The sequence below is a fragment of the Lactuca saligna genome, chromosome 7, assembly GCF_052625555.1.
Source record: "Lactuca saligna cultivar CGN05327 chromosome 7, ASM5262555v1, whole genome shotgun sequence".
Classification (NCBI taxonomy): Eukaryota; Viridiplantae; Streptophyta; class Magnoliopsida; order Asterales; family Asteraceae; genus Lactuca; species Lactuca saligna.
The window spans coordinates 94,823,851-94,837,483 of NC_136423.1; the positions used below are offsets into that span (position 1 = coordinate 94,823,851).

The 13,633-nt window shown below is 39.9% G+C and overlaps 1 non-coding gene across 1 annotated transcript; it reads left to right on the forward strand.

Annotated features, from left to right (window-relative positions):
* The first annotated feature begins 12,451 nt into the window (after positions 1 to 12,451).
* Positions 12,452 to 12,558, forward strand: LOC145007689 (small nucleolar RNA R71). The gene has a single exon (XR_013663061.1). It is a non-coding gene; the product is annotated as a small nucleolar RNA R71 (small nucleolar RNA).
* Positions 12,559 to 13,633: the final 1,075 nt, after the last annotated feature.

The window sequence follows — 13,633 nt, forward strand, 5'->3', positions numbered from 1 at the left end:
GCCCTAAGCTAAGGGATTAGGGTTTACACCTTGAAACCCTAGTTAGCCTTAAGTATAAATAGCACCCTAAGGCACTAAGATTTTGTCCAAGCCTTGGGAAACCCTAAAAGGGATGAAATCTAGGGCAAGATACCCTTACCTCCTCTCTCCCATATTCATCCTTTCACCTAGTGTGTTTGTGAGCCATTATAGGTACACTTGTGTTACTTGCTTTCAAGAGCTAAGGAAATTCAAGGAACTAGTTGTTATTTCTATATAACAAAAAAAGGTATGTATTCTATTTTCATATATGAATTTCGAAAATAATAGTAGCATGCCAGGTTTCTTTTTGTGTTCATAAAGTTGTATAATTAATAGTGAAAACATAGATCCAACTCTAGGGTTGCATGCACACATAGGATTGTAAATTGTTTGTATAAAACTCATCAGTGGTATCAGAGCCATTGGTTTTTGTTTTCAATTAGCATTATTCTAATGTATGAACATGACAAATTAGGGTTTATTTCTAGTAAACCGTAGGGCTTGGTAATTTTCGCAATTAGGGTTGCAAAACCCTAGTTGGCGAATTTTTGATAGGGTTTTTAAACCCATTCCTTTCCCTCCATATTTTTGAAATTAGGGTATGTAACCATAGGGTTTTTCGAACATCATATGTCCCCAAGATTAGATCCTAAATTTTAGGGATTTGGATAATGCCATATCTTGTAATTATCCTTTAAATGTTTAAATTTGGTAATTAAGATTTTGAATTATCCCATCCCATAATTTTGAATTATGGGGGATTTAAGGGATTAGGTTAAATTAATTGTTTAATTTAAAAGATATACTTACCAAAATAAAAGATAATTGTCAAATTAATTAGATAATTATTTCCTTATGTGATAAACTTGATTTATTTGAATTATTTGATAGATTATCTTGCAAGAAATTGAATTTGGTCATATTTAGATAATTACTAATTAATTGGTTAATTATTATTATTTGTAATTTGATCTAGAATGTTCTTTCTTATGTTTTGAAAAGTTTCAAAACTTTCCCTCAAGTTTTGGAATTTAAATTGTTTGATTAAAAGGTTTAATTTTGAAAGTCTAAATTCTAAAACCCGTAGTTTTGAAAAGTTCAAATTACACCCTTATGATTTTGTTAAGTTAATTAAAAGTATAATTAAAAGAGAGTTAATAAATCCATAATCATATGGTTTATATTTAATCAAATCAAAAGTGTAATTTATTAAATTAAATCACCTAGTATTTTGAAAGTGTAAAATAAACCTTATAATATATATAACATTAAAAATCTAATATCATATATGTATAACTTAAACTGATAGTCTTACCGTTAGTAGGCCTCATTCACGAAGCTGATCTATAAGGGGGCTATAAGGTTATAGCCTATAAAATGGCCGTTTAATGGGTGTCCACTCTCACTTACCGCTTCCTTGATTGGTGGAGGATCGTTAGCCGAACAGGTAGGATAGGGCAAACCCTTTCCATTAAAAGTATAATGAAGTATAAAGTAACTAAATGTTTTTACAAAATTCCCAATCTTAGTTACTTTAGGCAAAAGTGAATTGATGCAATTCCATGAAATTACACTTTGTGCCCTTGCGAAGACGTTAGTGGAGCGAGTGTGGTTAACCGGCACACTAAATGGGTCTAAGCAAAAGTAGCAAAGGGTGACTCAATGTTTGTCATAGTTCGGTGGAGCGTGTGTGGTTAACCGGCACATCGAATACGTGACTATAACATTGGGGGCACCATGTAAGTTTTCATGGTTATTCACACCTTGTTTTGTGATCATCGCCATCCCAGTCACAAATCAAGGGGAATGTCGAGATTTAAACATGCCATTGAAAAGTTCAATGAATCTCAAAAGTACTAGGAGTTTTCAATACATTTAAAACTTAAGTTTCCTTTTCGTTTTTCATGGTGGAAATTGGTAAATCGGCATTTACCTACCTTCAAATATTCTGCAACTAGATTATGGCATCCCACTTCTAGGTTGTAGAGTATTGTGTTGGACCCTAGCCTTGATGTTTCATTTTGGTGTCACATAAAGGATTCGAATCAACTTAACTTGAATTTTCTCCCATTTTGTAGATGTCAAAGTATGACAGCTATGGTCTTCCCAAATACCGTGGAACAAGCTTTCCACATGAAGATGATATTCCGCGATATGATCGAGGAACAAGAGATCATGCTCCTCCAATTATTCTCCCTAACCCACAAGTTTGAAGCATTGAAAAGTTCAAACTCACTCAAGCCCTTTTGGAAAGTAAACATGAAGATGGGAAACCTGTAGGTGCACACGTCTTAGAGATGAAGTCACACATCGATAGGTTAAGGATGTTGGGTGTCGAGATTTCAGGCGAGTTGGCTGTTGATTGGTTTCTTCAGTCACTTTCTGAATCATATATTGAGTTCGTTAGAGAGTACTATATGATGCATCACAACGTGACCCTCATTGATCTCACATATGTGCTTATAGCTACTGAATCAACAATGATTTGGCGTGCTGGTTAAGCAAATTTGTCTGGTGAGTCAAAATCCCAAAATGCAATGGGCACTAGCAACATCGGGAGTCTAGAAAGAACTAAGTCTATGATTGTCCAATGTGTTGTGCCAAAGGAGTCCATTTGCTTTTATTGCCAAGAGAAGGGGCATTGGAGATGCAACTTCCCTATTTACCTGAAAGATTTAAGATATGGGAGAGTCAAAATGTATGGCTCTACTTCAGGTGAAATCCACTAACTAACTCTTTTAAGTTCCTATTCTAGATTCTTAATACATGATGTGATAAGATTACTTATGTGTGTTAATTCAACTAGTTTTATCCCTACTTTTTATTAATAAATTGAGCACACAAAGGCAGTGAACCTATCTTTAAGTGGTATAGATTGATAAGTAAGGTATCGAACTCAGGGAACGGAAAATTAAACTAATAACTAATTTTAACTAAAACAAATAATAAAAGTAAAAGGTTTTTCTATAGTTTTGCAAGACTAGAAACTTAGAAAAACTAAATTAAATAATTATCTAAAGCAACAACTATTCACCAAATTTGATAAAGATGTTTCTATTTAGGTTCAACCAATTCACTCCTATGGTTATTGAAGTTTAAGATAGATTAATTGCTATTGGTTACCAATTATAATAGTTAGGTTCATATTCATTACTCCTAACCCTTAGACAATTAACTAATTTAAGCGTTGATCAAGTGTTTAAACTAATTAACTCCCTAGATTAATTATTTGGATTAAATAAGATTTGTAATGGTCAATTAAGTTATTAATTCAATTAACCTCTTGTTGATGGTTTCTCAAACAAGCTCACACATTAATCTTCCTGTTTTCTTATTAATCTTAGTTTCATAATCATTACTTCTAAGCATATGGTTTAGCATTCACATAGACATATGAGGTTAACAATTAAGTGATGTTCATGCAACCTAATTGCCTTCCAATTAATAGAAAATAGTAGTGATTAATACATAAGGTTCTTTAACAAACTTAATTTAAAAAATCACCAAAAGACAATTAATCAATATTCAATAATCAAACCATAGGTGTTCTTTGGTATTCCCCAAACAGAAACAAAAACGAATTTAGCTCATAGTTGTAGTAGAAACAAACATAGAAACAAAGTTTAATAAAGCAAACATGTTTAATTCCTAAGTTTAATTGGTAGAATTAACCTAATTGCTTGAATTCTTCCAAATAGTGAAGCCTAGGGTTCTTCGGCGCCTTTTCAATCTCTTAGTCGCAGCCAATCCTTCAAAATTCGCCAAAGGTTCTTTTCTCTGAGATAAGGATTCGTCTTATATAAATATCCCAAAACAGGGTGTACTCGGCGAGTAGCAGAATCAACTCGCCGAGTAGATCCATACTTATCCGTCTTGAATCAGCAGTCGTATTTATCTTCTGGAATACACTCGTGTATTCGCCGAGTAGGGTCGATCTACTCGCCGAGTAGATCCCCTTCTTTCACTCCTTGATCTTCAATTGCTTCCCTTTTCTCCTTTTTGCTTCCAAGCATATCTTTTGGACTGAAAACACAATTCACAACATTTTAAGTACCTTTTGTCCACATTATTCACATAATTAATTAAAAATAACTAAGAATATATGCTAAATAATTAACTAATTATGCACATATCAAAATACCCCACACTTGACTTTTTCTTGCCCCCAAGGAAAACTAAATTTTAAACATATTAAAATCACATGTAATAACTCCAATCCAACCCAGCCGTTATGCCAAGACCGCAACGCATGCATTTGTGTCTAAAATTTGCTAAAACCCCCCATACTTCAAATACTCACAATCCTCATAAGCATTCGCCCACTCACCCCGAACTATGCTCATTTTATGCAACCCTCCGAATCCATCCTCAGAAAATCTCTTTACCCTCAAGGTATTTTTAATTGAGCAACCCAAGCATACATATTCTAGAATTACAATTCTTTTGATACCACTATGGAGCTCTTTGAATTCTTCACTTCCTTGATATTTGATCTTTGATATCTTTGAATTCACCAACTTGTATTTTTTTGGTATCTTCAACTTTTTGGATTTCTTGGAATTTTGATCTTTAGATCTTCACTTCATTTGCTCCAAAATTCCTATAACTTTTTCTAGTAATTCTCTTTTTTTTTTTTTTAATTTTTTTTTTCATGTATTTCTCATAAATTTTTTTTCTCACTCAAATCCCTACATGCTTAAGCAGGGGCGCTCAATCTCAACCTTTATTGGCTAATGAAAAACTTTCCTGGATACATTTCAGGTTTAGGCTGCTAAACGTATTGCATCCCTCAGGCTGAGCAAGGTCGTGTTTTTGTCTCATGATTTCACTGAAATAAGGAAGCCACAAATGCACTAGAACGTGTATAGGCTCAACTAAACATTTGGGTCTTCATGCAATTATTAACACAATTCTAATATGGAATCCTAATTTTTTTTTTTGTTTTTTTTTTTTTTTTTTTTTTTACCAAAATTTTCTAATTAAAGACCTAAACATTTTTGGTATGCAAGAATTTTTAAAAATTAGCTTAAATTAAAATTCTAAGTGTTCTAAGATGTGACTAACCCCCTACCCCACACTTATTTTATGCAATGCCCTCATTGCATATTATACCAACTAAAAATGCAAATAGAGAGAAAGTTGGAACAAACTCCCCTGGGGTAGCAGTCGCTAGGTTGACACTCTCTTCGTCAACTCCTTCTTCTAGTGACTTTAACCATGGGAACAACTCATCCATGGCACGGGCATCATACGTCTCGTGTGGTTGATAGCTCGAAAAAAACTCCAAGGAAAAGGGTTGTTGAACAATCTTCAGTAGTAATTCATAAAGAGTATATGAATGGTGCAGAAAAAATTGGCCAGAGCAATTCAGAAACTCCTCCTGCAGCAGGCTACTCGGTGAGTAGCCGTGAAGACTCGGCGAGTAAAACTCGATGGCAAAGAAATTCGTGTAAAAGCAGATGTACTCGCCGAGTAGTGTTAATGCACTCGGCGAGTAAGGCGTGTATTTCCAGATTTCTGTGAACTGCTGTCTCTGTTGACCTTAGTGTTGAAATGGAAATATAAATGCACTCTCACGCGAATTTCCTAAACAGCAACACTCCATAAGACTCTCGACTCGTACGGACTCGATCCTAGGAACAAGACTCCATAATCACTCATAAAGACTCTCATTCCTCTCTTGACCCTTCCTAATTAGCATGCTTCCTAGCTTCAATACCTAAAAAGAAAACTAAAAGTAACACTAATATTTCAACCACATAGCCAAATCCAACATATCCACAATTGTCTTAAAACAAACATCATAAATAAAACAAAACAAAATAAAATCTTCAATCTTCCTCTTCCATTCCGGCTCCTCCAGCTCCACTACCTCCTTCTCCACCCCTTCTTCGCATCCTCTCATCCCAATCCATAATATACGGGTAGCCGGGTCCAGGTCGCGGGGCAATGTGCATTTGTTGGAAAAGATACTCGAAGGATTGATTGGTGTAATTAACCCCTCGGCCAATATCATCCAAGTATTGTCGATACCCCACTTGGTTCCAACTCTCGTTATCCTCCACCGGAATAACCGGTGGGTCTTCCCGCACCCGCTCACTCCTTTGCCTAACCCGCCTTCCCGGCTCCTCAGGGACCGCCGGCTCATCCTCATTTGGGATAGTAAAGGAATCACCAAATTTCTCCACTATCCGAGCCCTCTTATAAAGTGCAGTGTTAAACGGAGGAGGGTGGATAATCGTTAACGCTTGAGCTTGCGGCAAATCCAAGATCCCAAACGATTTCGCAAGCCGAGTAATGAACATGCCCCCATTTATCTTCGAGTTTATCTTCTCCTTAACCGCCCCCTCCGCAAGAAATTTGGCAATGCAATACGGGAGGTTGCAGAAGACGTCGGGAGTGATGATACTCCACAAGTAAAAAATATCAAGGGTGGGAACTTTGTCCCCATCCTTCCGCATGTTGATCGTGCTTGTAATGAACCGGTGAAGGAGTCGGTGGATCGGAGAACGGATATGACTTTCTTGAGCTGTAGAAGGTATGTAGACTCGGTTAGCAATTGTACTCCACCGTGTCGATGCCACCACCTCCTCGGGGAGTTCTTTGTAGGTATTCTCCAAGAAGGCTTCAAAGTAATCCGTCATCACCATGTCTTGATCGTAGATGCCCAACCGCCAAGAGAACTCAACCATGCTACATTGTCGCAACTCCCCACCCAAAGAAAACGAGATCGTCTTTGGATTGTAAAACTCACTACCACCTCGGAATGAGATGGTAGCGAAGAATTCCCAGCACAACTCCGCGTATACTGGCTCTTGGATCTTGAACAATTGCAACCAACCATCACAAGTGATGTTGGCATAACCCAAGTTACAATCTTTCACTAAATATGGGGTGAGTTCTTCTTCCAAGCCAACATTGCCCATCCATCCCCAATCCACTGCATTCGGTAGGTGGATTTCTTTCTGTCGAAGTGCTTCCAACCTGTTTAGCGCTCGAGTTTTGGAGGATTTGGAGGTGATTTGTTGAAAGGCTAACCATGGCATATCACCATGGCCTCCCCCACATGATGACTGACCTCTTCTTGCCATTCTATCTTGTTGCTTGAATGAAGAGAAAAGAGTAGAAATTTGGAAGGTTCTTGAAAAATGCTTAGGGAGGCGGCTGAGAGGAAGTGCTCGGCGAGTGTTGGAATGAAATGGTGAGTAATAACAAATTTTTTTACCGGCTTTATTTTACTGGGTTTGAACCGGCTACTCGCCAAGTAGAATGGGTCTACTCGCCGAGTAGATACGCGTGTTATCAATTTTTGGCTGTAAGTGGGCATTTACTCGCCGAGTACAGTCGAGATACTCGCCGAGTAGATGTCACAGGTTGAAAAAACTTGTAAATTTGTCAATTTTACTGTGTGAATTCATTTGTTTAGCCCTTCCACCCCACACTCAAAGCATAGCTTGTCCTCAAGCACTTAGAAACATAGAATAAACGAAGAAGAATGAAAAAGAAAGAAAGAAATAAAATGAAAAATAAAGAAAAGGAAAGAAAATGCAAACTTGAAACTCGGGTTGCCTCCCGAGAAGCGCTTCTTTTGATGGAGTCATTAGCTGGACTCCGCCCCGTCTACGTGTTTGCAATTCCGCACAGCAGCAGCTCCTCCAATCCTTCATTTCGGGGGACACCTTCTTCATATTTCTTCACTCTATGACCATTGACTTTGAATGGTGTGCCGTCTCTTGATATCAACTCTATAGCCCCGTGAGGAAACACCGTCTTGACCAAAAAGGGACCATCCCACCTTGATTTAATTTTGCCCGAGAAAAGTTTTAATCGGGAATTGAAAAGTAATACTTTTTGGCCTTCATGGATGTCTTTGCTTTTGATTCTTTTATCATGCCATCTCTTGGTCTTTTCTTTATAGAGCCACAAAGTAGAATAAGCCTCATTTCGGAGTTCTTCAAGGGCATTCATTTGCATTAAACGGTTGGTCTTCAATTCTTCTATATCAAAGTTGCACCTCTTTAAAGCCCAATATGCCTTATGCTCGATCTCAACCGGTAAATGGCATTGCTTTCCATAAACTAACCTATATGGTGTAGTACCAATAGGTGTTTTGAAAGCGGTACGAAATGCCCATAGCGCGTCATCCAATTTATCCGACCACTCCTTGCGATTGCTTCCCACCGACTTCTCTAGAATACGCTTCAAGGCTCGATTGGTCACTTCCGTTTGTCCACTCGTTTGTGGATGGTATGACGTGGAGAATTTATGGGTCACCCCATATTTCTTGAGCACCTTTTCCAATTGATCATTGGCAAAGTGTGTGCCTCGGTCACTAATCAAGGCCTTCGGAACACCAAACCGGGAGAATAGTTTCTTTAAGAATCGTACCACTACCCGTTCGTCATTTGTAGGTAAAGCCTGCGCCTCCGCCCATTTCGAGACATAATCTACCGCCACAAGTATGTACTTGTTTCCTTTGGATGTGGGAAAAGGTCCCATGAAGTCAATGCCCCATACGTCGAACACCTCGCACACTTGAATGCTATTTTGTGGCATTTCATTTCGAGACGAAATGTTTCCCACCCTTTGACAAGCATCACATTCTTTGACATATTGGGCTGCATCTTTGAAGATTGTAGGCCAGTAGAACCCAATGTCAAAGATCTTCTTTGCGGTATAGTGTGCTCCATGGTGTCCTCCCGTGGGCCCGCTATGGCAATGTTCTAGTATTCTTCGGCTTTCCTTCCCGAACACACATCTTCCTATAATTCCATCCGCACAGCTTCGAAAGAGGTATGGATCGTCCCAAAAGTAATATTTGATCTCAGCAAAGAATTTCTTCTTTTGTTGACTACTATAATCCTTCGGGAGGTAATTTGTAGCTAAATAGTTAGCTATATCTGCAAACCATGGCTCCTCTCCCACGGACACCATAATGTATTCATCCGGAAAGTCGTCTCCATCCTTATCTTCTTGCAATTGCGGGTTCTCGAGCCTAGATAAATGATCGGCCGCTACATTCTCCATTCCTTTCTTGTCTCGTATCTCTATATCGAATTCTTGAAGAAGCAGCACCCATCGTATTAGTCTTGGCTTGGCATCCTGTTTGGAAAACAAATACTTGATAGCCGAGTGGTCAGTAAAAACAGTGGTTTTAGATAAAACCAAATAGGGGTGAAACTTGTCAAAAGCATAAACCACGGCTAACAATTCTTTTTCAGTAGTAGTATAATTCTCTTGGGCAGGGTTTAAGGTCTTTCTTGCATAATAGATGGGTTGAAAGTGCTTATCAACCCTTTGACCAAGGACCGCTCCTAGTGCATAGTCACTGGCATCACACATGATCTCAAAGGGTAAGTTCCAATTTGGTGCTATAATGATCGGGGCATTAGTTAATTTTTCCTTTAGAATTTCGAATGCCTCTAAACACTCTTTAGTAAAATTAAAGGGGACATCTTTTAGTAATAATTGTGTTAGAGGTTTCGTGATTTTGGAAAAATCCTTTATAAAACGCCGGTAAAAACCTGCGTGTCCTAAAAAACTCCTAATGCCCTTTACATTAGTTGGTGGGGGTAATTTGGCAATGGTGTCTATCTTTGCCCGATCCACCTCAATTCCCTTTTTAGAGACTTTGTGTCCCAAAACTATACCCTCCTTGACCATGAAGTGACATTTTTCCCAATTTAGGACCAAGTCGGTTTTCTCACACCTAGCAAGCATGGAATCAAGATTTGTGAGACAGTCATGGAAAGAAGATCCGAATACAGAGAAGTCATCCATAAAGACCTCCATGAATTTTTCCACAATATCATGGAATATGGCAGTCATACACCTTTGAAATGTCGCAGGTGCATTGCATAGTCCGAAAGGCATGCGTCTATAGGCGAAAGTCCCACTTGGGCATGTGAAGGTGGTCTTTTTTTGGTCCATTGGGTCTATGGGTATTTGAAAATACCCTGAAAACCCATCTAGAAAGCAGTAATAGCTATGGCCCGATAGTCTCTCTAACATTTGGTCTATGAAAGGAAGGGGGAAATGGTCTTTGCGAGTGGCATCGTTTAGCTTTCGATAATCGATGCACACTCGCCAACCGGTTACCGTTCGCGTTGGAATTAACTCGTTCTTTTCGTTGGTGATGACCGTCATTCCTCCTTTCTTGGGCACCACTTGGACCGGACTCACCCATGGATTATCAGAGATGGAGTAGATGATTCCTGCATCCAAAAGCTTGACTACCTCCTTCTTGACGACTTCTTGCATATGCGGGTTCAATCGTCTTTGATGTTGCACCACCGGCCTTGCTCCTTCTTCTAAATTGATTTTGTGAGAGCAATAGGATGGGCTTATTCCCTTGATGTCGGAGATGCTCCATGCGATGGCTCGTTTCCTTTTCTTCAACACTTGTACAAGTTCTTCCTTTTCCGTCTTGGATAGGTCCGAGGCTATGATCACATGCTTCTGATTTCCTTCTTCCAGAAAGGCATACTCCAGATGGTCAGGTAGTGTTTTAAGCTCCAATTGGGTGTGGTTAGTGACGGACTCGCCGAGTGCAGGTTTGGTACTCGGCGAGTTGGTAGCTGCATTCACGACTTCTGGCTTTTCTTCAGTTGTACTCGACGAGTAGATCGGGTCTACTCGGCGAGTAGGGCTCTCAGATTGCTTCTTTATTTCTTCATACTCCGCTTCTTCCAACAGTCTTTCAATCTCTAGTAAGTCCTTCTCTGGGTCAATTGCTTCATCCCAAGCTGCAAACTTGCTGGAATCTTCAGGTATGTCTTCTTCTAAGAGTTCGTCAAGCATGTCTATTGAGAAAGCCGTGTCGTCACTACTCCTTGAGTACTTCATGGCTTGGTCTACCCCGAATGTCACTGAATCGTTCCCAACTCGCAGTGTGAGCTTATAATCTCTCATGTCTACGATAGCGCTAGCTGTGTTGAGGAAGGGTCTTCCAAGGATAATTGGCACTTGAGGATCCGCCTCCATGTCTAGAATGATGAAATAAGCCGGGAAGACAAATTTGTCCACTTTTACTAGAAAATCTTCACAAATGCCTCTTGGGAAGGTGACAGTTTTGTTTGCTAAATGAATTGCCATTCGAATTGGCCTTGGCTCCGGGAGGTCTAGCTTCTTAAAGAACGAGTATGGCATAAGGTTCACGCTTGCTCCAGAATCAGCTAAGGCATGGATTACATCCAAGTTGCCAAATTGGCAAGGTAACGTTAAGCTCCCCGGATCACCCTTCTTCTTTGGTAATTTGTTTAGCATTGCTGCGGAGTAGTTCTCATTAAGCACTACCTTCTGCACTTCTTCCATCTTTCTTCTGTTGGTGAGGAGTTCCTTAAGGAACTTAGCATACTTGGGCATTTGCATGACAGCTTCAATGAAGGGGATGTTGATTTGAAGAGTTTTAATGTGGTCAAGAAACTTCTGATATTCCTCTTCCTGCTTCTCTTTCTTGGCTCGAGCTGGGTATAACATTGGAGGCTGGTGTGGTTTCAAGGGCGGCTGTTCATTCGTTTCAGCAGGGGTACTCGCCGAGTCCATCGGTCCTACTCGGCGAGTAGGGCTCTCAGATTGTGAATCTTGGTTTTGTACTCGTGCTTCCGTTCCTTCCTTCTGGGAGTCCCTGGTTGCTTCAGTTCGAATGGGGGCCAGGGGAGTGATGATCTTCCCACCTCTTGTTGTGACAATGTTTACTTGTGCGCCTTGTGGGTTGTTCTCGGTTTTGCTAGGAAGCTCACCCGGTGACCTTTGGTTTAGTTGTTGAGCGAGTTGCCCAAGCTGCGTTTCTATGTTGTGGATGGATGCTTGTTGGTTCCGGAGCATTGTTCTTGTTTCTTGGATAGCAGCATCGTGGTCACTATGTCTTGTCTCGGAAGCGGCTACAAATTTAGTAAGCATATCTTCCAAGCTTGGCTTCCTCTCTTGCACCGGCTCCTCCTTTTGATAAAAGCCTCTCCCTTTCTGTCTATACTTCTCCTCCTTAGCCTTCTTGTACTCTTCGTAAGGCAGCCACTCTTTCTTTTGTTTATGCCAGTCCTCATCATATCTGTCACCGCTCGAATAGCATGCTTGTGCCTTCTTGTTGCCATTCTCATCCAGATCGCAATCTCTAGTGAGGTGAGGTCCATTGCAGTTTTCACAACCCACCCGAATAGCATGGATAGTTTGATCCATTTTGTCCATCCTTCTATCCATGGTTTTTAACATGGCCATGACCGCGGATAAATCTTCAGTGGCAGCATACGCGGCTCCCCTCGTGACATCATTCCTAGGGTTGTGGTATTCTCTAGAGTGTTTAGAGAATTCTTCAATCAATTCTTTAATCACCGGGGGTGGTTTCTTTGTAAGTGGGCCTTGCGAGTCTAGCAATTGCCGGGTTGTGACATTGACTCCATCATAGAAGATGGAAACTTCTTGCTGGCTGTTTAGATCATGGTGTGGGCAGTTTCTTAGCAGACCTTTGTACCTCTCACATGCTTCATATAAGGACTCTCCAGCTTGTTGTTCAAAGTTTGCAATGGCCTTCTTCAGTTTGGCTATCTTGGATGGTGGGCAAAAATGATCAATAAATTCTTCCTTCATTCTGGCCTGAGTAGTGACTGATCCGGGGGGAAGTGACTTGAGCCAGTCTTTGGCATCACCCTTGAAGGTTACCGGAAGCATACGAAGTAGTTGAGTTTCGCGAGTTACATTTGGAATATTGAAGTAATCAGCAACATCATCTACTTCATCCAAATGTTTGTAGGCATCTTCATGATCTTTCCCATAGAAAGGTATTTCCTTGAGTGAAGCTAGGATATGACCTTTTAGCTCGAAGGTGGCAGTCGCGGGAATTGCGGGTTGCACAAGTCCCGGGCCATGGTCGTCGCGCATCCTCTTCTTCCATTCTCCCAAGGGGATTTCATCAATGTTAGCCATAGTGAACGCTAACTCTTCCTACGACTCGGTTTCTTGCTCGTACGTTGTCTCCTCTCCTTCCTCGGTCTCGTATCCAATATCTTCTTGAATTGGCTCCTCAATTATCAAAGAAGCGCTAGAAGCTCCTGATTTACTGCTCTTCTTTTTCCCAAAAACAGTCTTCAAGTTGGACAATGGTGATTTCTTTGGTGTGCTTGAACTCTCCACGTCCTTCCCTTTGTTTCTTTTCAATGCGGATTCGGGGTCTTCAAACGGGGGTACCAGTGGTGTGTTTGCTCCTCTGGTCATGAAAGTCCTGAAATCAATTAAATAAAAAGCGTAAAAAGAACAAAAAAAGATTGTAAAAATAAAGAAAATCTACTGCTGAGTAAACCGCTACTCGCCGAGTAGGTGCGATTGCACTCGGCGAGTATCAGCAATATTTCAAAAAAAAATTCTAAGTTTTAAATTAACTAAAACAGATACTAAAACCTAATTACTAATTACTAAATTGCAATAAATGAACTTTATGCAAGTAAACTCACACAAAGAATTGAAAAAATAGGAATTAGCTTAATTATTTAGAACCATTTCCCGGCAACGGCGCCAAAATCTTGATGTGTGTTAATTCAACTAGTTTTATCCCTACTTTTTATTAATAAATTGAGCACACAAAGGCAGTGAACCTGTCTTTAAGTGGTATAGATTGATA